Raw genomic sequence first — 23629 nt, 5'->3', positions numbered from 1 at the left:
CAGGCTCCCTGCTGAGCAGAAAGCCCAATGGGGGGCTTGATCCCAAGACTCAGGGATCATGACCTGAGCCGAAGGCAGAGGCTTTAACCCACTGAGCCATCCAGGCCCCCCTTGAACTACCTTCTATTAAGGTTCACCAATAACATACGCAGCCATGCTGTGCTCTCATTGCAAGGGATTGTGCTAAGGGCTTGAATGGATGATTTTACCACTGAAGATTAGATTAACTCCATCATCCTCTCCCCATAAACTTTGTATAAACCAAGTGTTGGACTTCACCTGAATACTGCAAAAATTAACGGTTCAGATAGATTTATGATAAACTGATTAAAACTTCTTCTGTAAGAAGAAAAATGAAGACCAATTATTTCAAAATGAACATGAAGTCTCACCTTCTAAAGTGCTTTCTCATTAGTCCCTTCCATAGTTAAGGTGTTAAAGCTGTGATTGACATTATTCTTCTAATGAATCCGCATAGCCTGTACAAAGGGAGAAGACATTTTCAAATTTAAGAACTTCATTATGAGTATAACCTTCCCTCGCTGAATGTTCTTTTCTTGTTGCATGAATCAAAAGACAAATCAGATTCTAGCATTTTAAAATGTAGCGTTACTTATGGAAAATCTTGCATAAAGTTGTGTATGTATTGTGTATACACCTCAAATTCAAATTTATGGCTTTGATTTATCTTCTAAAGAAAAGTGAGTAACACAAATTAATACTTAGTTATAACCACAAAAAGATGAGTACAGGCATTGGTTTTAAGTGTCATTTTGTACCGTTTCCCTATGTTTTCTATACTGCATTATTCAACCTCCAAAATCACTAGCCTTCTCCTTAAAGAAAAAGTTAAAATAAAAAAACACAACATGGTGCACCTATTTTTTTTTTTTATCAAATCACATACATGGAAGCATATAATCCAACTGAATTGAATAACAAATTCCTGGTGAAGTGTCACTAAAAGGTAGAAATGCACATTGAATAGTTATCAGATTGTTCCCTGTATCGAACTTTATAGAATTTGAAACACTGAATAAAGCATTAATACATTAATGAATTATCCATTGTGATTAAAATTATCAAGTGGTTTTTTCAGTATTAAAAACTGTTCAAAACATTTACACAAAGTATTATGCTATATAAATGGGACCAAATAATTTAGCTAGTGTAAACAAGTATTAAATTATATGTCAAGCTTTGAGTTAAATTTGAGATTAAAAATAAAGCATTTGGCAAGCAACAAAGATAATTAGTTAATTTGAAAATTTCTTAGGCATTGGAATAGTTTGAGATTTATTATGTCTGTTTTATCTTTGTATACAATGTGAATTCATTGACAATGATAAAACAAAGAATTTGGTTGAAAAATTGATCAATAGGATCATGTTTTTCATAATTCAGGACCTACATAATTTCATTATTTATAATCACCATTACTATTTATTACCCTCTAACTCCAACATGGGGCTCAAACTCACAACCCCAAGAGTTCTATGTTTCGCTGACTAAGCCAGCCAGGTGCCCCAATTATCATTACTGTTAAACAACTCTTGTATATGCAGTGACATGAAACATTATCATTTACTTTACTTATTGTAAACAAACACTTATTTTAATTAATTTATTTATACAGACCTCAAACTAACATAACACTGGATGATAACTACGCTGGAATTAAAATGCTAGTTTCAGGCGTACAATACAGTGACTCAACAGTTCCATATATTCCTCATTGCTCATCAAGCTAAGTACATACTTAATCCCCTTCACCTATTTCTCCCATTCCCCACTCCCCTCCCCTCTCATAGCCCTCTGTTCTCTAGGGTTAAAAGTCTGTTTCTCAAGTTTGTCTTTTCTTTTCTTTGCTCATCCTTCCCTTTTGTTACTTAAGTTTTGCATATGAGTGAAATCATGGTATTTGTCCTTCTCTGACTTGTTTTGCTTAGCAATATACTCTCTAGATCCATACAAGTCATTGAAAATGGCAAGATTCCATTCTTGTTAATGGCTGCATAATCCATTGTGTGTATGTATGTCCATTCATCTATTGATGGACACTTGGGCTGCTTCCATATGTTGACTAGTGTAAATACTGCTGCATTAGACATACATATATACATAGGTGTGTATGTATATCTGCAGTGTTTTTGTATTATTTGGATAAATACCCAGTACTGAAATGCCTGGATCATAAGGTAGTTCTGTTTTTAACTTTTTGGGTAACCTCCATACTCTTCCACAGTGGCTGAATCAATCTGCCTTCCCATAAATGCCTCACAAGGGTTCCTTTTTCTCCACATCCTCGCCAACATTTATTGTTTCTTGAGTATTTTAAATTTTAGCCATTCGGAAAGGTGTGAGGTGTTATCTCATTGTGGTTTTGATTTACATTTCCCTAATGAGGAGTGATCTTGAGCATCTTTTCATGTGTCTGTTGGCCATCCGGGTGTCCTCTTTGGAAAAATGTCTGTTCAGGTCTTTGGACTATTTTTAATTGGATTATATATTTGTATGTACTGAAATGTATTAATTATTTATATATTTTGGATACTAATCTTTTATCAGATGTATCATTTCTAAGTATCTTCTCCTGTTCATTAGGTTTTCTTGTAGTCTTCATAGTTGTTTTCTTACTGTGCAGAAGCTTTTTATTTTGATGTAGTGCCAATAGTTTTTGGTTTCCCTTACTTCAAGAGACAGATCTAGAAAAATGTTGCTCTGGCGGATTTCTTCTAGGATTTTTATGGTTTTAGCTCTCACATTTAGGTCCTTAATCCATTTTGAGTTTGCTTTTGTGTATGGTTTAAGAAAGAGCTACAGTTTCATTCTTTTGCACACTGTTGTCCAGGTTTCCCAACACCATTTGTTGAAGAGACTGTCTTTTTTTCATTTCCTATTCTCGCTTCCTTTGTTGAAGCTTAATTGACCATATAATCATGGCTTTATTTCTGGGCTGTCTATTCTGTTCCATTGATCTCTTGTGTCTGTTTCAGTGCAAGTACCATACTGTGTTACTACAGCTTGTAATATAACTTGAAGTCTGGAATTGTAATGCCTACAGTTCTGTTGTTCTTTATCAGGACTCCTTTAGCTTTTCAGGGTCTTTGTGATTTCATACAAATTTTAGGATTTTTTTGTTCTAGTTCTGTGAAAAATGCTGTTGCTATTTTGATAAAGATTGCATTATATCTATAGATTGCTTGGGTAATATTACATTTAATAAAATATTTGGTGTTGCAATGCATGAGCATGGAATGTGTTTCCATTTCTTTGTGTTATCTTCAGTTACTTTCATCGGTGTCTTATAGTTTTCAGAGTACAGGTCTTCCACCTCTTTGGATAGGTTTATTCCCAGATATCTTATCTTTGGTACAACTGAAATGGGATGCTTTTCTTAAATTCATCTTCTGCCGCTACATTACTACTGTATAGAAATGCAATGAATTTCTGTACATTGATTTTCCATCCTATGACTTTATTGAATTCACTTATCAGTACTAGTAGTTTACCAGTGGACTCTTCAGGGTTCTCTATATGCAGATAATAAAGGTTTCACTTCTTCCTTACTGATTTGGATGCCTTTTAATTCTTTTTGTCGTCTGATTGCTGTGGCTAGGACTTCCAGCACTATGTTGAATAAAAGTGGTGAGGGTGGAGAAATCTATTTTTTTCCTGCCTTTAGCAGAAAAGCTCTCATTTTGCCCCTTCAAGGATGATATTAGATGTGCATCTTTGATATATGGCCTTGATGATGTTAAGGTTTCCTCTAAGACTACTTTGTTTTTATCCTTTCTCTTGTTGATGTGATGTATCAAATTGATTGATTTCTGAATATAGAACCACACTTGCACATCTAGAATAAATCTGACTTGATTGTAGTTAATGATTTTTTTAATGTACTGTTAGCTTCATCTTGTTAGTATTTTTCTGAGGATGTTTACATCGATGTTCATCAGAGATGTTGGCCTGTAGTTTTTTTGTTTGTTTTTGTGGAGTCTTGATCTTGTTTGGGCATCAGGGTAATGCTGGCCTCATTAAATTAATTGGGAAATTTTGCTTCATCTTCTATTAGTTAGGAAGTTTTGAGAAGAATATGTATTAGCTCTTCTTTAGATGTTTTGTAAAAATTCACCTGAGAGGTTGTCAGGTTCTGGACTTTATTTGTTGGGAGGCTTGTTTATTACTGATTTAATTTCACAGCAGGTAATTGGTCTGTTCCAATTTTGTACTTCTTCTTGCTTCAGTTTTGGTAATTTATGTGTCTCTAGGAATTTAGGGTGCCCAGTTTGTGGCATATAATTTTTCATAATATTTTTTTACACTTGCTTGTATTTCTGTGGTATTGGTTATTATTTTTCCTCCTTCATTTGTGATTTGGATTGAGTCCTCTCTCTTTATTTTGATGAGTCTACCTAGAGATTTATCAATTTTCTTGGTCTTTTCAGAGAACAAGCCCCTGATTTGATTAATATGTTCCAATTTTTTTTTCAGTTTCCTCTCTTTTTTCTTAATTTAAGTGGTCTTCACATGCGACATGGGGCTCAAACTCACAACTCTGAGATAGAGTAGCATGCTCTACCAACTGAGCTAGCCACGCATTCCTGTTTTTTGTTTTATTTTGTTTTTTTAGTTTCTAGGTCATTTATTTCTGCTCTAATCTTTATTGCTTCCTTCCTTCTACTAGTTCTGAATTTTGTTTGTTCTTTTTTCTAGCTCCTTTAGGTGTTAAGGGTAGGTTGTTTGAGATTTTTCTTGCTTCTTGAGGTAGGCCTGTATTGCTATAATCTTCCCTCTTAGAACTGCTTTTCCTGCATCCCAAAGATTTTGGACCCATGTTATCATTTTTACTCTTCTCCATGTATTTATAAATTTCTTCCTTGACTTCTTGGATTGACACATTCATTGATTAGTAGCATATTATTTAATCTCCATGTATTTGTTCTCTCTCCAGATTTTTTCTTGTGGTTGATTTTGATTTTCTTAGTGTTGTGGTCAGCATGTATGCATGGAAGACTTCGATCTTTTCAAATTTCTTGATACTTGTTTTGTGGCCTGATTTGTGATCTATTCTGGAGAATGTTCTGGAGAATATGCAGTTGAATGGAATGTGTATTTGCTGTGTTAGGATGGAATGTCCTGAATGATCTGTTGAATCCATCTGGTCCAGTGTGTCATTCAAACTTTCTTTATTGACTTGTAGTTTGGATGATCTACCCATTTATGTAAGTGCAGTGATAAAGTCCCCTACTATTATTGTATTACTATCAACTAGTTCTTTTATGTTTGTTATGCACCATGCTGGGTACACTATAGGACTTATTTTCATAAGGCCACTACTTCCAAGTGCAGGAGATGGAGCTGATTTTTCCAACACAAAAAAAACACAGACACACAGTCTTAGAGGAAATGAGGAGACACAGGCATATGTCCCAGATGAAAGAATAGGACAAAACTGCAGCAAGACACCTAAAGAAGACAGATATAACTAATATGCTTGATGGAGTATATAAAGTAATGATCATAAAGATATAGGACTTGAGAAAAGATCGGAGTAAGCCCCTTAACAAAGTAAACCCTTTAACAAAGATATAAAAAAGAACCAATCAGATGAAGAACACAACAAGTGTAATTAAAAATACAATAGCTAGAATAAAGAGCAGGCTAGAGGATGCAGAAGAATGAATTAGTGACCTGGAGGACAGAGTAATGGAAAGTAATCAAGCTGAACAGGTGAGGAAAAATTTATGCAAAATGAAAATAGACTTAGGGAACTCAGGAACACCATCAAGCAAACTAACATTCACATTCTAAGGCTCTCAGAAGAAGAGACAGAAAGGGGGCAATTTATTTGAAGAAATAATAGCTGAAAACTTCACTCAACAGGAGAAGGAAGTAGATATCTATATCCAGGAGGCACAGAGATCTCTCAATAAAATCAAGGCATGGTGGTCCACATAGCAAGACACACAGTAATTAAAATGGCAAAAGGTAGTGATAGAGAGAATTTTAAAATCAGCAAAAGAAAATAGTTACATACAAGGGAAACCCCATAAGGCTATCTGCTGATATCTCAGCAAAAACGTTGCAAGCCAGCGGAGACTGGCATGATCTATTTGAAGTGTGAAAGGAAAATAATCTGGAACCAAGAATACACCATCCAGAAAGACTGTCATTCAGAATGGAAGGAGAAATAAATAAAAGGTAAAGGAATTTATCACCACTAAACCAGCCCTACAAAACTGTTAAAGGGGACTCTGAGTGGACAGGAAAGGATATAAGTAAGAATAAGAAAAGTAGGAAGAACAAAAGCAGTAAAAAATAAGTACATCTATAAAAATCAGTTAAGAGACTCATAAAATAAACAAATGTAAAGTATGGCATCCTCTACCTAAAATGTGGGGGAAAGGAAGAGGAAAGAATGGGTTCAAACGTGATCAACTATCGACTTAATTTAGACTGTGATTGAAGAAGATAATGCCTACAAATCTAATGGCAAATAAATCAAAATCCAGTAACAGATATGCAAAAGATAAAGAAAACGGAAGCCATGTGTATCACTAAAGAAAGCCAGCAACCTGTGAGAGAACAGAGTAAGAGAAAGATTAAAGAACTACAAAAACAGCCACAAAACAAGTAACAAAAAAGCAATAAATATATACCTATCAATCAATACATTGCATGGAAATGTACTTCTCACTTCAAAAGACATAGGGTGATGGAATGGATAAAAAAAAACCAAGACCCAGCTAACTGCTGCCTACAGTAGATTTCATTTCAGACTTAAAGACACAAGTAGATTGAAAGTGAGGGAATGGAAAATTTTTTTTTCATGCCAATGGGTATGAAAAGAAAGCCAGGGTGGCAATACTCATATTGGACAAAATAGGCCTTAATTTTTTTTCTTCCAGAGAGAGCGAGAGAGAGAGAGAGAGAGAGAGAGAATGTGCACAAGTTGGGGAGGAGAGGCAGAGGGAGAAGGAGAGAAAGAATCTTATGCAGGCTCCATGCCCAGTGTTGGGCCTTATGGCAGGGCTTGATCTCATGACTGCAAGACCATGACCTGAGCCAAAATCAAGAGTCAGATGCTTAGCTGACTTAACCACCCAGGTGCCTCCCAACATAGACCTTTAAACAAAAACTAAATGAGACAAAGACGGATGCTTTATAATAATAAAAGGGGTAATCCAACAAAAAATATACTATTTTTTATGAAGATGTAACTCTCCCCCCTCAAAAAAAACCTGTTTGTTTTAGGATATTTTCTTTCAATATCTGAAAGCTGAAGGTATTTTTATTATAGCTGTAAACAGATTTATTCTAAATGTGCTAAAACATGATCTTGAGTCCTCTGTTTGTGTCTCTTTCATGCCCTGAAAATCTGAAAGGTAATCCAAACTATCTGGCCTGTTTTAAAATATTCAAATAAGAGTAACAACTTTTAACACTAGCCTTTTAGATTTCATGAAGGTGATAATACTTAGCAAGTTCCCTTCTATGACACATAAAAAACTTACTATCCAAATCCAAGTCAGCCATGGGAGATCAGTGTGTTTATCATGGACTGTTTGTGTTTTGTAATTTTCAAAATGCAATTATAGCATTTTTATTTTTATTTCTTTTTGGATGTGGTGGAATGGATAAGCAGATTTATGGCTTAAGAGACTGGCTAGACAGAATGCTAGGCAATATAAAGAAATGAGAGGAGGAGTAGTCTGGACTACACAGAAACAGAATGTGCTTCAGAAAATTTGTGTTTTTTTAAAATCACTGTATTTTTTGTTGTTTATATCTGCAATTTTTGCCCATACAGTGTTTATTTAACGTTAATGAAAAGATTCCTTCCCACCACTTTTGTTGTTGTTCATCATGGTAAGTATACTCCTTAGTCCCCATTCCCTATTACCTCACCCACAACTAACTTCCCTTCTGGTAACCATTAGTTAGTTCTCCATAGTGAAGACTGTTTCTTGGTTTATCTCTCTCTCTCTTCTCTTTCCTCATTGGTTTTGTTTCTTCAATTCTACATATGAGTGAGATCACATGGTATTTGTCTTTCTCTGACTGACTTTGCTTAGCAATATACTCTATACCTCCATCCATGTTGTTGAAAATGGCAAGATTTCATTCTTTTTTATGGTGGAATAATATTCCAGTATGCACGCAAGCGCGCGCGTGCGCGCGCGCACACACACACACATTTATATACCACTTCTTCCTTATCCATTCATTTGTGATGGACACTTGGGCTACTTTCATAGCTTGGCTATTGTAAATAATGCTGCAGTAAACAGGAGTGCATGCATACCTTTGAATTAGCATTTTTGTATTTTCTGGGTTAGTAAGCAACAATGCAATTCTTGCATCATAGAGTAGTTCTATTTTTAATTTTTTGAGGACCTTCCATACTGTTTTCCACAGTGGGTGCACCAGTTTACATTCACACCAACAGTACATGAGAGTTCCTTTTTCTCCACATCCCCATCAAACATGTGTTTGTTGTTTTTTTTTCTTTTAAATTGTATCCATTCTGACAGGTGTGAGGTAATATCTCACTGTAGTTTTGATTTTCCTGTCCCTGATAATCAGTGATATTGATGCAAGCGATACTGAGTTCCAACTAGGAGGACTACTTCAAATAAAAAGTTTCTGTACAGTGAAGGAAACAGTCAACAAAACTAAAAGGCAACCTTACTGAATGAAAGAAGATACTTGCAAGTGACATATGTGATAAAGGATTAGCAACCAAAATAAAAAGAATTGATACGATTCAATACTAAAAAAAATGGGTAACCCGATTAAAAAATGGGAACAAGACATGAACAGACATTTCTCCAAAGAAGGCACACAGACACATGAAAAGATGCTCACAATTACAACATTTTAATATTGGTCAACAGAGTTTTACAAAAATAAAATCTAAATTACTAAGCTTTGAAGAGAAGTAATTTGAAATTATACACTCGGAAAAAGAAAATGGAAAAAAGAAGAAAAAGGTGGAAAAAGTCTAACAGAATTTAGGAACATTTAAAAACTGCATTATTGGAATATCAGCAGGAGAAAAGAGAAAAAAGTTAGAAAGATTATTTAATGAAATAATAGCCATCAACTTCCCAAAATGTAGAACAGAAATGGATATCCAGATTCATGGAGATCTAAGAACTATAAAGAGGGATAATTCAAAGAAGACCATACACAGACATACTACAATAATACAGTCAAAAGTCAAGGACACAGAGAACTGTGAAAGCCACAACAGTAAAGTAGAATTGCATCTAATTAAAAAGTTTCTGCTCAGGAAAGGAGTGAATAGAAAACGTACAGAGTAGTAGAAAATGGTTGTATACCACATGTAAGTTATTAATACCCAAAATATATAAGGAACATCTACAACTCATTAGCAAAGTAACTCAACTTAAAAGAAAATGAGCAAAGGACACAGACATTTCTCCAAAAAAGACTTAGAGAAGGACAAAAGGTATATGAAAAGGTGCCCAATATCACTCATCATTAGGAAAATGCAAAGCAAACCCACAATGCAATTCTGCTTCACATCTTTAGAATTGCTTTTATTAAAAAGCCAAAAAATAACAAGCATTGGTGAGAATGTAGAGGAAAGGTCATCTTTGTATGTTTTTGGTGGGGATGTAAATGGTATACCCATTATGGAAGCAGAATGGAGATTCCTCAAAAAACTAATGATGGAAGTACGATATGATCCAGCAATTCCATTTCTAGGTATGTATCCAAAGGGTACATTGTAGCAGCATTCTTATGCTCATTGTAGCAGCATTTACAGTAGCCAAGACATGGAAACGTGTCCATTAATGGAGGAATGGATAAAGGAAATGTGAGAAATACATATAGCACATGTATCTTGTGTGTGTGTGTGTGTATCCATACACACACACACACACACATATACACATATATCCACACATAAAAAATATAGGATCATACAGAAATGTAGAATCTAAAATAGATTCGTAGAAAAAATGTAGAATGTGTGTTATCTGGGCTTGGCTGGGGGGGGGCAGAGATGTTGGTCTCAGCGTAAAAAATTTGTTATGTTTGATCCATAAGTTCTGGAGATCTAGTGTACAGCAACATGGCTAACATTAATGAATATTGTATTTTATACCAGAAATGTGGTAAGACAGTAGTAGCCCTTGTGTTCTCACCACAATATAAGAAAAATAAAATGGCAATTATGTAAAGTGATGGATGTTAATTAGTATGATTATTTCACAATAATAGGTCTATTAAAGTATCACCTTGTACACTTTTTGATTTTTTAAATGATTTATTTATTTGTCAGAAGGAGCAGGTGTGCTCAAGCAGGGGGAGCAGCAGGCAGAGGGAGAAGCAGGTTCCTCACTAAGCAAGGAGCATGTTGTGGGACTGGATCCCAGGACCCTGGGATCATGACCTGAGCCAAAGGCAGAGGCTTAACCAACTAAGCCACCCAGGCAGTCCTCACCTTGTACACTTAAATATATAATTTTTATTTATTAATTGTACATCATAAAGATAGAAGAGGCAAGCAGTGGGGAGTAATGGTTAGGCACACCAACAACTTTCTGACTAACTTAATTGTTCAAATGCTAGCTCCTCTACTGAGGAACTCTTAATTTCCATGTGAATAAATCTCCCTCGGATAATTTTCTCTGCTTATATAATGGCAGTAGTAATAATACTACCAATTGCACAGGATCTTTTAACAATTTCAAAAGAATTAAGATTTAGCATACTGGGAAACATTAAGTATTTATTTTATTACATGGTCATAATTGAATGGCAAATGAAATGAACTGCTCGAGTTTTGATCATGGTCTAGGATGAGTCTACTTGATTGGCAACGTTTCCAGAAGCTTACCCCAGCTATATAGTCTTTTACCACTAACAGCCTTCTGGTACCTCTTTGTAATCTTTCTTTTCCTAGACAACCCAGCCGCCATTGTTCAAGCAACCAGTGATATTTGTTATCAGTATAGATTACTTTGCATTTTACCAAGATTTATTTATAAATGGAATTCTTGGGTAGGGATGCTTTATTTTCTGGCTTTTGTTCACTCGGCCTAATTATTTTAAGATACATCTAAGCTTTTGTGCATATCAATAACTTATTGCAGAATAACATTCTGTTATGTGATACACTGAAATTTTTTCATCCGTTTACTTATATCAATAAGACATATGTTTTCTTTCTAGTTTGAGATTATTACAAATACAGCTGCTGTGGACATTCATGCACAAATCTTTTGTGTAGACATATGCTTTCATTTCTGTTGGGTAAATACCTAGGAGTGGAATGGCTGGTGTATTTTCAACATTATAAGGAACTGCAAACTATTTTCAAAGTGATTATATCATTTTGAATATCCACTAGTACTGTATCTGTGTACTTACCAGTGCTTGGTATTTTCAGACTTTTCAATTTTAGCCAATTTAGTAGTATGCAGTGGTATAGTATTATGGTTTTAATAGACATTTTCTTAATTGCTAATGGTACTGAGCATAATTTAATGTACATATTTGCGGAGTTCCTTCTCTTGCTAACTTATCAAGTATTTCACCCAGTTTTAATTCAGTGGTTTATAAGTTCTAACAATTCTTAAAGTTTTTTGTAAATATTATAGGTATAAATTCTTCATCACTTATTTTCACTGAAAATATTTTCTCCCAGTCCATGGCTCACCTTTTCATCATTGTGTCATTACCATTTGAAGAGCAAAGGCTTATAATTTTGAGGAACTGTAATTTATTACTTTATTAATGTGTTCTATTTTATTTTATACATTTTTGTGAAATCCAAGGTTTCTAAGATTATCTCCTGCTTTATTCTTAGTCTTATAATTTTGATATATTGTGTGAAGTCAAATTGAAGTTCAGTTTTTTTCTATTTGTGTCTATGTCTATGTAATTTTCCTAGCACTATTTCCTCAAAAGATCACTCTTTCCCCATGAATTACCTTGGCAAATTTCTTAAAAATCATTTGACTATATGTGAGTTAATCTACTCATGAAACCTCTCCTGTTCCCTTGATCTATGTTCCTATAAGTCCATAAACTCTACAGTGCCAATTATTGTATTTTTCCCAATTTTATTGAGATATGATTCCCAGATAACTTTGCATGAGCTTAAGGTTATACAATGTGTTGATTTGATACACATATATAGTAAAAACGATTACCATCATAGAGTTAGCTAATACTTCCATTAGATCACATTTCCCTTTTGTAGTAAGAACATTTGGCCCTTAGAATTAAGTCATGAAATTGGTTAGTAAATCCTCTGCTTTTATTCTTTTTGTCAAGTTGTAGATAAAGATTTGAGTAAAGGTGTGTGCTAAGCATTTATCAAGTTATTCTGATGATCCTCAGCATTCTGTTGCTGGAAATATCCGTTGTTTATTGTCTTCACTGGATTTACTTTTACTTGATTTTTCTGAAGTCAGTATAGAGGTTAAAGTTACATAAGTTAAAAAATGGCCTGAGAACTCAATTCTAACCGTGCAAGGCCATCATTAATGAAGTTGAGCTGGGGAGTTCATCTGCCAAGGATATTATGCCATAAATTAATGGCTTAGAAGTGCTACCTACATGAAATTCCTAAGCGTCGATGCCACTATATGATTATATTTTATTAATTTCAACAGAAGTTTTACTCAGCTTTTTTGTAGTTTCTGACTGATGGGAAAAAATTGGCTACTAATGAATATATACGTTGCCTCTTTCCCTTGACTCTTTTCAATATGGAAGCAACTTTAATGTGATGTCTCTAAAAGCAGAAAAGCAACAGCTACAATCTGAATAATTCATTCAATCAAGTAACTGGATTTTTTTTTTTATAACATCAAATGACCGGTTTGACTTTCACTAAATTGACTGATTGGTTGACACTTTGAAGAGCATTAACTTGTCATCATCATCATTACCATGAAATAGTATTTATTAAGCATCCACAGTCACAGCGATATAAAGTTAGCCAAATAATCATAGACTCTGCCCTTTAGGAGTTTATGATCTGGAAACTCAACATATCCAGATGAGCTGGATGCCATTTAGCGAAGTACTGCTGTAGGACTCTGAGAAATAGTACTAAGTGGCTGTGAAAGATCAATTTCCTTAAAAAAGAGCCAAACTATCAACCCCAAAGTAAAGCGACGTACACGTTGGGTGGATGTAAGTGATCTTCTCGGTTGAGATGGTGTTATTTCGGCTGAATTTAAACTAGAGATATCCTTTCCCCTGAAAAAACTGAAGCAGCACTTAGTGAAAATGACATGTCTGAGCTTATCAAAAGCAAATGAGTTCTTCAGGAGTCTAGGATCAGGTAATGATGGTGGGGGGTGGGGGCTGCAGTGGGGAAAATGGGAATCTGGGGCATCAAAATAACTATGTTCTATTTCAACTTTGTTCCTCATGGGAGAACATTGGGTAATTCATCTGACTTTTCTGGATCTTGGTTTAGTCACCTGGAAATTGAGAAAGCTGTAATCATGTTAATGCCATCATGATATTTGAAAATTGTGCAGGGATCCTGCAATGAAAAGTGAACCCCAAATGAATTTATACAACTGTTCTTGTCACAGCAGTGAATGGCTTTTTTCTAACTGGACTGAGAGGCCTATGCTTTTGAAAATAAGTATTTGTATAAAATGCAGTTCTAATTTTTGGAGAGTATGTATAGGTTGCCATAGTTTGGGTTAATTTTTTAAGATTTTAATTGTTTATTTGAGATAGAACGAAAGTGAGAGAGAATAAGCAGGGGGAGCAGGGAGAGGAGGGGGAGGGAGAAGCAGAATCCCCAATGAGCAGGGAACCCGATGTGGGGCTCAATCCCAGGACTCTGGGATCATGACCTGAGCCAGTGTCAGACACTTAACCAACTGAACCACTCAGAAACGCCATTCCGGATTAATTTTTAAGAGGTGAATGTATTTTGCCACATAGCTCAATTTAGAGCTTAGCTTTAGCTGTTAAGAATTAACTATGTCTCGGGGCGCCTGGGTGGCTCAGTGGATTAAGCCTCTGCCTTCGGCTCAGGTCATGATCTCAGGGTCCCGAGATCAAGCCCCGCATCGGGCTCTCTGCTCAGCAGGGAGCTTGCTTCCTCCTCTCTCTCTGCCTGCCTCTCTGTCTACTTGTGATCTCTGTCTGTCAAATAAATAAAAATTTAAAAAAAAGAATTAACTATGTCTCATCGATAATTCTATTAGCATTCCTCCCTTTTGTAATAATCATAAAACATAAGATTTGAGAAACCTGTTAGAAATAACGTGATCCTGGGGTGCCTGGGTAGTTCAGTCAGCTAAGCATCTGACTCTTGGTCTTGACTCAGGTCATGATCTCAGAGCTGTGGGATCAAGCCTCACATTGGGCTCTGTGCTCAGTGGGGAGCCTGCTTCTCCCTCTCCCTCTGCAGCTTCCCCAGCTGATGGTCTGTCTCTGTCAAATAAAATCTTAATGTAACCCTACGTTATCATGAAAAACATAATGAAAGTCTGAGCGTGAACTACTTATCCAAGATCCAGCAACAAGGTGAAAAGAAAGCCAGTGCTAGAATGATTCTGGACTCCTGATTGCAGTACTTCTGTCCATATTCCTATCTCCTGATAGTGGGCTAGAATGGAAAAATCACTATAGCACAGTGAGGCAAGCCTTATGAACATTGAAGAGACTACTGGTATTTCTGGGTGGGTCCCAGCATGCACAAGAGGCAGTGTTCGAGGTGTGCATATGCTATTTTGGTGTCTCACACAGTCCTTAACAAATGAGATAGGATGAGGAAATTCAAGGAACTTAAAGTTGGTACTGCTCTAGGTGGCAAAGGCAAACCCTCCAGAATGTCTGACATGAAAGTCCATCATCTTTCCGCGCCCCTACAACATGCTCTGTAGGAAGCGTGCCATCACCATGTTGAAAATTCTTTCTATCCTGACCAGATGAGTCAACAGCACTGATCTGAGAGGACACTGGGAAGTTCACCTTGAGCAACTCTATTTTCTCTTCCTAAGGTTTTCTTCCATGTTACATTCCTAGACATCTAGCTCTACTGAAGCTGCTCTTACTATCCTTTTTGGGCCTGACAACCTTGAACAATATATAAAATTACTTGTCTCAGGCTTTTTTCCATCGATCTATTGTACAATCTTAGACTTTTCTTCCTTTGAAATTGTTTATTGCCTAAGTAATTAGCTTAAATATTACTAGGAAGGAAAATAATCATTTTTGTATTTATACTATGCAGACAGACATGAAAGAGGCTACCTGTATATTTTTCTTTCACTGTTCCATTTTCACACTGACATTTGATGATTGATATGAACCCTTTTCTGTACCCATGACCTCAGAACAGGGCTCACCTAGTCCAGTCAGTTTCAGTGCTTCAAAAGCAGATTATGACTGAAAAAAACACAAGCTGAATGAATTCAGAAACAAATAGCCTGAGAGCAATTAGGAATAGATATTACATAGTCTTTACAAATTCTTGGTAGTGTTGGATATTTATAGAAAATATATTTTCTCTGGATATTATAGAAAGGCACAGAAAGCACAGAAACTATACACGATCTGATTTCATCTGGAGTTTAAAATCCTAGGAAAGGCTCAATGAGGATTTAGATTTGTTTTTTAAGTCAAAAGCAATTCAGAGATTCACACAATCTGTGTAGGGGAGAATTAGCTAATTATGCAGACGAAACATACAAATTCAAGATGGATTTATAAAACTGGTATCATCTCCTTTTTTTGTGATATCTGGGATAAGTTCATAAGAATTATCCTTATTTAAGATACAGTAAATAAATCCTAAGAACCTTAATTTTCAAAGATCCATTGTTTTCCCTCAGGAAGATATGTAGGGGGAAAAAATACTGTTGCTTGTCTTCCAGTGAAACATGTTCAAATGTAAGGGTGAAATCTGCACATTTGCATGCCCTGATTACTCATAATAGAAGAGGATACTGTATATTTTAATATATAATTACATTCTGTCAATAAAACAGCAAATAAAGGCTGCTTGTTCTCATTCTGGTGAATCCTAATTTTGAGAAATTTCTACAACTGGATCTACCTTTAGACAGGTACCTGAAAGCTTTTTTGGCTTTAGAATCATTGATAGGATCTAGCTCTGCCAGGCAGGTGTGTTACTGTGGGCTAGCTTTCTCCCCAGGGGAGTGTGTATTTTGCCTGAAGAGACTCCCCTAGCATCATGGCCTATTTATACATGTTGGCTATATCTGCAGGGCAAACGTTTTTAAAGTTTAATTTAATATTTTTGTGTGTGTTTTCCAAAATTCATTGTTTAGGCACCACAACCAGTGCTCCATGCAATCCGTGCCCTCCTTAATACCCACCACCAGGCTCCCCCAATCCCCACCTCCCTCCCCTCCAAAACCCTCAGTTTCTTTCTCAGAGTCCACCATCTCTCTCAGTAATTGTGTTGCCTATCAACCGGGGAATTGGAAACTTTTCCCATCACCTATTTTTCAGACAAATGTATAGAGAAATTTGTCAGCTTTACCAAATATTCTGTTTCTTTCTTGGAAGCTACTATCATGTTCTCTCACATTGAGTTGCAGAAGTAAGTAATTGTTCCAACTCATTCAGGACTTCCGCTACTTATATAATGCTCAAATGATAATGAAGAGAGACTTCCAGTAAGATGTACTATAAAATGCTAGGTTGCTTCTTGTAAATGTTTGATTTCTTAACTAGGTGAAGACTAGCAAAAAATGGGTCTTTGAGTAAATTTGGCATTGTGCATACTTTTTTTAACACACTGAAAAATAGGCATATCTCAGAGAAATTCTAGATGCATATAACTAAACATAATAATCACAGAAAATAATAATTTGGACAAATTTGTGACTTAATTTTCAGAGAATTATGTTATTCAAGGATTCAAATTAGCAGTGTACTTTGAAAGTCTTTTGGGAGCAATAAAATTGCATCTAACCTTTTTTACCCTAATCAGACCCTTCAGCATGATTTCGAGACATGTTTGATGATTTGTTAATCTATGTGAAAATGATAAATTAGTACACTGAAAGAGGGTCTGACCTGAGGAATGGAGAATCCATATAATTCAAAACATGCCAATAAGCAGTTACTGAAATATTCTGGCTTTGGGGATACATACGGATGTGTCCAAAAATGTGCTATGTCGGGGTTGATGGAAGAATTGATATTTTTATCAGTGTAAAAGAAACTAAAGACTATCATTTCTATAGGCAATGTCTCCTATTCAGCCTCTCCCTTTCCCTTACTTCCAGTATCATGCTGCTTTTAACACAACCAATAGAGAAGTAGGAGACAGAATGGCTAGTCATGGTTAAAAACATTTCTATTGATGCTAATAAGTTAATGAGCAGACAAAAGGGCTTTCCGGGCCTTCCCCTTCATGCAAGGCACACAAAAAAGACATTATAAAAAGATAATGAAAAATAACCCATGATTTCAATCACTTTTCTTTCTTCTGACTGGTCTTTTTGTCTCAAAGAACTGTGTCAAATCTGGCCTGGTTTTTCCCACAATGCTCCTACTGTGCAGAGCCCACATTGTGGAGCCAAAACACATGGACTTTAGAAATAGACAAATTTGAGCTTCACTGACTGTATGATCTTAGGCAAGTTGCTTCACTTTTATCTGAGACTCACAGATAATTATCTCTACATAATTAACCTAGCATGTGTGAAATTCTAGCGCACATGGACTCACTTCTGTGTACCTCTTTCATAGCCATATCATTTTCTGATAAAATATTTATCTGAAAGTCATGTAATTAGGATAATTTTAAGTAGGGGGGATTATGGATTGGAAATGAAAACAGAAAGCACAGAAATGAAAGAGTAAGGAATGAGGGATTTTGTACTGAAACTTTAGGAAAGATACAGGAAATATGGAAAATTAAACCAGTCTTAGGATTCACTTCTTTTGTCAGTTAGACATGGGGAAGCTTAACTAGTGGCAGTGTCAAGAAGGTTTAGCTCCCCTATAATATTTACTAGCCCCTCGACACATTGTTATTTACAAATAACAATACATTTAAGAACAAAATGATGTGCTTATTACACGAATGCAACCTCAACATGAAGGTTCAAGAACACCATTCAAATGTAACTTGACATTACACATGCAGAAAAATGAAACAGGACTCCTATATTACACTACACATAAACTTGAGATATAATACCAAAAAACTCCTTGAAAACAGAAGGAAGGAGGTACCCAACATTGGTCTTGGCAATGATTTTTTTTTTGGATACTGCACCAAAAGCAAGTATCAACAAATAAGACAACAGCAAACTTAAAAGTTTCTGCAGAAAAAAAAAAAAGAAAATGAAAAAGCAACCTATAGAATGGGAGAAAATTTTTATAAGCCATATTATCATATTATCAGCTAAATATCCAAAATAGTTCTTTATAAGAACTCCTATAATTCAATTAAAGAAACAAGAATCTAATTAATCCTTCTGCTGATCTCTTAGACATTTGTCCAAAGACGACATCCAAATGTCCAACAGATATGCAAAAAGATCACTAACTATCAGGAAAATACAAATCAAAATGAAAATTAGATAGTCATCTCACACCTGTCAGAATGGCTAGCATCAAGAAGGCAAAAGGATTCTGGTTCAAGATGGCAACATAGGGGGTGCCTGGGTGGCTCAACTGGTTGGGTGTCTGACTTCAGCTCGGGGCATGATCTCTGGGTCCTGGGATGAAGCCCTGCATGGGGCTAGCTGCTCAAACCTTTTCCTCTACAGCTCCCACTGCTTGTGCTCTCTCTCACACTCTCCCAAATAACTATAAAATCTTTAAAAAAAAAAAAAGGCAACACAGGAAGATCCTGTAGTCCCATCCTTCCACAGACATACTAAATCTACTACTACCTATGGAACAATTTCTTGAGGAAAAATTCCTAAAAAAAATTTGACTTTTTTTTTTTAAGATTTTTATAAGAGAGCATGAGTGAGGGGAGGGGTGGGAGAGAGAGGATCTCAAGCAGACTCCCACTGAACAGGGAGTCAAACACGGAGCTCAATCTCATGACCCTGAGATCATGACCTAAGCCGAGATCAAGAGTTGTATGCCCAACTGACTGGGCCACCCATATGCCACCCACCAAATTAGTTAACTCTTAAACATTATAAAACTGAGGGGAAAAAATCATAGGAGAGGTTAAGACATAATCTCTATATAAATCTGACTCCCAGCACGGTGATCCACAATCACAAAGGACCTCAAAACCTGCAGCTTCCCTGTGAAGAGCAAAGGTTTTGAACCCTATGTTGGGTACCCCAACTTTTAAGACCTGAACCTGAGAGAGAAAACCATCAAATATTCAGCTGTCACAACAAGTGGGAGCTTGAGTCCACAAAACCCACAAGGCTTTAGCAAACTAAGAAATGGCTAACAAAGGGCTGGTGCACTTGAACTCACTTGCCTGAGAACCCAGTGCAGAAGCAGCCAATCAAGAAGCTCCAGATGTTATGTTAAAATGTCTTCTGGTAATCTGAAAGCAAGACCCGGGAGGGAGCCATCTAATGTAACACACATCTAGGAGCCTGCTGGAATACGATCGTGGGTCAGAGGTGGTAGGTAGCATCTTGCATTCTCTTTCTACCATGCTCCAGCTGTTGGGTACAATCTTTTTTTAAAAAGATTTTATTTATTTGGGGCGCCTGGGTGGCGCAGTGGGTTAAAGCCTCTGCCTTCGGCTCAGGTCATGATCCCAGGTCCTGGGATGGAGCTCCGAGTCGGGCCCTCTGCTCCGCAAGGAGCCTGCTTCCTCCCCCCTCTCTCTCTGCCTCCCTGTGATTTCTCTCTTTCTGTCAAATAAATAAAAATCTTTAAAAAAAAAGATTTTATTTATTTATTTGGGGGAGGCAGAGACTGAGCAGGGACCCTAATGTGGGGCTCGACCCCAGGACTGAGCTAAGGCAGACACTTAGTATCTGAGCTACCCAGGTGCCCTTGTTAGATATAATCTTCAAAACAAAACAAAACCTCTTTGCTTTTTCTTTCCCCTCCCCACAACCCGTCCTTATTGGGACCATCTTCAAACTCTACCTCTGACATGCTATAGAGCACCAATATTTCCTGTGAGGGAGTGTTTATACTCATCTGGTGCCATTATTATTGTGGCTGCTACCCAGGATCACCCCTCAGTCACCTGACTTGGTTACCCAGGATTCTTTGCATTCATGGCTCCCACAGGAGTGTAACATTGGAAAATTGGTTCTAAGCCCTACCCCCAGGGCACTGCACAGAAAAGAGACTGAAACACACCAGCAGTCTTTCTGTGAAAGAGGCTTATTTGGTTCTCCCTGAGTTTCAGGCTGGCATGTAGGCTTCAAGTCTGACACACATTTAGAGGACTGCATAATTCCTCTTTTTAAGTAAGCTCTATGCCCAGCGTGGGGCTGGAACACATGACCCTGAGATCAAGAGTCCCATGTTCCACCAACTGAGCCAGCCAGACACCCTGCCGAATATATTCTTAAGGAATGTAGGCTGGTGGATACCACTTTTGTATTTTCCCCTTTTGCTACAGCTTGCTGCTTTCTCCACTCATTTGGAGCCCCAATTTTTGTAACTGTCCACCAAGGGATACATACTGATTGTCAGTCTCTGGTGGCCAGTGGAGCTTAAATTTGTGGACCTGGAAGACTACATGTATCTGTGTACCTCAGTTATGGCTACTTGAGGGTCAGGTTTCCAGTGAGTCTCAGCCTTGGTGCTAAGATCCTTCGCTTTGGGATACTGAAAGGTCTTGACACATCCTCAACAATTGGGAGCTCTTAAAAATAAAATAGGTGGATTGGACAATTACAAAGATTTCCTAGACAACCAAAAGCTAGGGGAGGTTAAGTGATAATGATCACCTCCTACATAAGGCCACTTTTTCAAAAAGGAAAAAGTTGCTGCTTCATCTAATGCACAGGAAACATCACACAGTCAAGCAAAATGAAGAAACAGAGTAATATGTTCCAAACAAAAAAACAGTTATGGTCATAAAAATGCTCACCAAACTTAGAAGATAGGATGAATACAGTGAGAACTTGATGAAAGAGATAAATATTTTTTAAATGACAAATGGAAGTCCCAGAGCTGAACAATACAATAACTAAGCTGAATAATATGTTAGAGGGCTTCAACAGACTAGATGAAGCAAAAGAGTCAGTGAACTTGAAGACCGGATATGGAACTCACTGAACAAGTGCAATAAAAAGAAGAAAGAAAAATGAAGATAGTTTGCTAGTCTCTTATGAGCTAACATCCACATTATTAGGGGTCTAAGAGGAAGAAGAGAGCAAGAAAGGGACAGAAATCGGACTGAAAACATTCTTGACCTAGAGAAGGAAACAGACATCCAAATGCAGGAAGACCAAAGAGTTCTAAGTAGGAGAACACAAAGAAATATACCCAAAGATAGATTATCTTTTTTTAAAGGATTTTATTTATTCATTTGACAGACAGAGATCACAATAGGCAGAGAGGCAGGCAGAGAGAGAGGAGGAAGCAGGCTCCCTGCTGAGCAGAGAGCCCCATGTGGGGCTCGATCCCAGGACCCTGGGATCATGACCTGAGCCGAAGGCAGAGGCTTTAACCCACTGAGCAACCCAGGTGCCCCAAGATACATTATCTTTAACTGTTTACATGTTAATTATAAAGAGAAGATCATCAAAGTAGCAAGAGAAAGACAAATTTATGAACAAATGAATTCCCATAAGACTAGGAGGAGATTTTTTAATAGGAACTTTGTAGGCCAGAAGGATCTGATATGATGTCCTCACAGTACTGAAAGGAAAAAGAACTTCCAAGCAAGAATACTCTATCCAGCAAATTTATCATTCAGGCTCAAAGGACAGATAGTTTTCCAGACAAGCAAAAGGTAAAGGAGTTAGTGGTGTTATAAAAAATATTAAAGGGATTCCTTTGAGTACAAAAGAAAAGGCACTAATTAAAAAGATGTATATATAGGAAAGTAGAAATCTCACTTGCAAAGACAAATTGGTAGTAGTTGATGAATTGCTCATAAACCTATTATAGAGGTTAAAAGACAAATGAAGTCAAAACTCCTACAAATACAATAATTAGTATTAAGGATGCAAAAGATATAAAAGGTGACCTCAAAGAACAAAACGTGGAGTGGGGGAGGTAGAGTAAAAAGGTAGAGTTTTAAACTGCATTCAAACTTAACTTGTTATATTTTTAACAATCTATTTAAACTGATAAGTTGTTATATGTAAGTGCCATGGTAACTGCAAAACAAAAACATACAGTACATAAATAAAAGACACACAGAAAGGAATCTAAGTATACCACAGAGGAAACTAACAAACTTTATGAAACCATAACAGAAGGAAAAAAAAGAACAGAGTAACTAAAAAACACAATTAGCAAAATTGCAAAAGTAACTATTGATAATTAATTTAACTGTAAATTGACTCAGTTTACCAATGAAAAGAACTAGGTGGCTAAATGGATTAAAAAAACAAGACCTCCCTCTATATGCCACCCATAGGAGACTCGCTTCTGATGTAAGGACACATAGAGATGGAAAGTGATACGACAGAAAAATACATTCTGGGCAAAAGAAAGCTGGGGAAGCCACACTTATATCAGACAAAATAAGTCTTTAAAACAAAGACAGTAGGGGCACCTGGGTGGCTCAGTCGGAAAAGCATGTGACTCTTGATCTTGGGGTTAAGCCCTACCTAGTACTTGGAGATTACTAAAAACAAATGAAATAAAAAATGTAATCATAGACAAAGGTATTACTTCATAATAAATAGGTCAATCCAACAAGAGGACATAACATCAGTAAATATATATAAAGCAAACATTAACTGACCAAAAAGCAAAAATTGACAAAACATTGATAGTAAGGACTTAAATACTGCACTTATATAAAAGGAGAGATCATCCAGGAAGAAAATCAATAAAACATTAGCTTTAAATGACAAACTGGACCAGATGGACTTAACAGATTTGCTATATTATATAAATATATATTATATAAGTATATATATTATATAAAATATTTCACCCAAGAGCAACAAAATACACATTTTTAACAAGTGCCCATGGTACATTCTCTAGGATATATCATTAAAGCTGCTAAACAGTCTCAATATTTTTTTTTAGATATTTATTTATTTATTTGACAGACAGAGATCACAAGTGGGCAGAGAGGCAGGCAGAGAGAGAGAAGGGGAAACAGGCTTCCCACCGAGCAGAGAGTCCAATGCGGGGCTCGATCCCAGGACCCCCAGTTCATAACCTGAGCTGAAGGCAGAGGTATTAACCCATTGAGCCACCCAGGCGCCCTAGCCTCAATATTTTTTTTAAAGATTTTTAAATTTTAGATAGAGACAGAGTGTGTGCATGCAAGAGGGAAAGGCAGAGGGAGAAGGACAAGCAGACTCCTTACTGAGTGCAGAGCCCAGTGTGAGGCTAGATCCTATAACCCAGAGATCAGGACCTGAGCCAAGACCAAGAGTAAAACACTTAACCAACTAAACCACCCAAGAACCTCCAGTCTCAATATTTTTTTAAGAAGACTGAAATCACATTCAACATATTTTCTGACCACAACTGTATGCAACTAGAAATT

The 23629-nt window shown here is 36.6% G+C and overlaps 1 long non-coding RNA gene across 1 annotated transcript in view; it reads right to left on the bottom strand.

Annotated features, from left to right (window-relative positions):
• Nucleotides 1–392: 392 nt before the first annotated feature.
• LOC106006764 overlaps nucleotides 393–23629 on the bottom strand; it is a 105193-nt gene continuing 81956 nt past the window's right edge. The window contains exon 3 of the long non-coding RNA XR_001181036.2: nucleotides 393–479. This is a non-coding gene — a long non-coding RNA (uncharacterized LOC106006764). The remainder of the gene's footprint in view (nucleotides 480–23629) is intronic.

The sequence above is a fragment of the Mustela putorius genome, unplaced genomic scaffold, assembly GCF_011764305.1.
Source record: "Mustela putorius furo isolate JIRA1106 unplaced genomic scaffold, ASM1176430v1.1 tig00003901_pilon_pilon_pilon, whole genome shotgun sequence".
Lineage (NCBI taxonomy): Eukaryota > Metazoa > Chordata > Mammalia > Carnivora > Mustelidae > Mustela > Mustela putorius.
The sequence above is the reverse complement of the archived record's forward strand: the minus strand, read 5'-3'. Positions and strand labels throughout refer to the sequence as shown.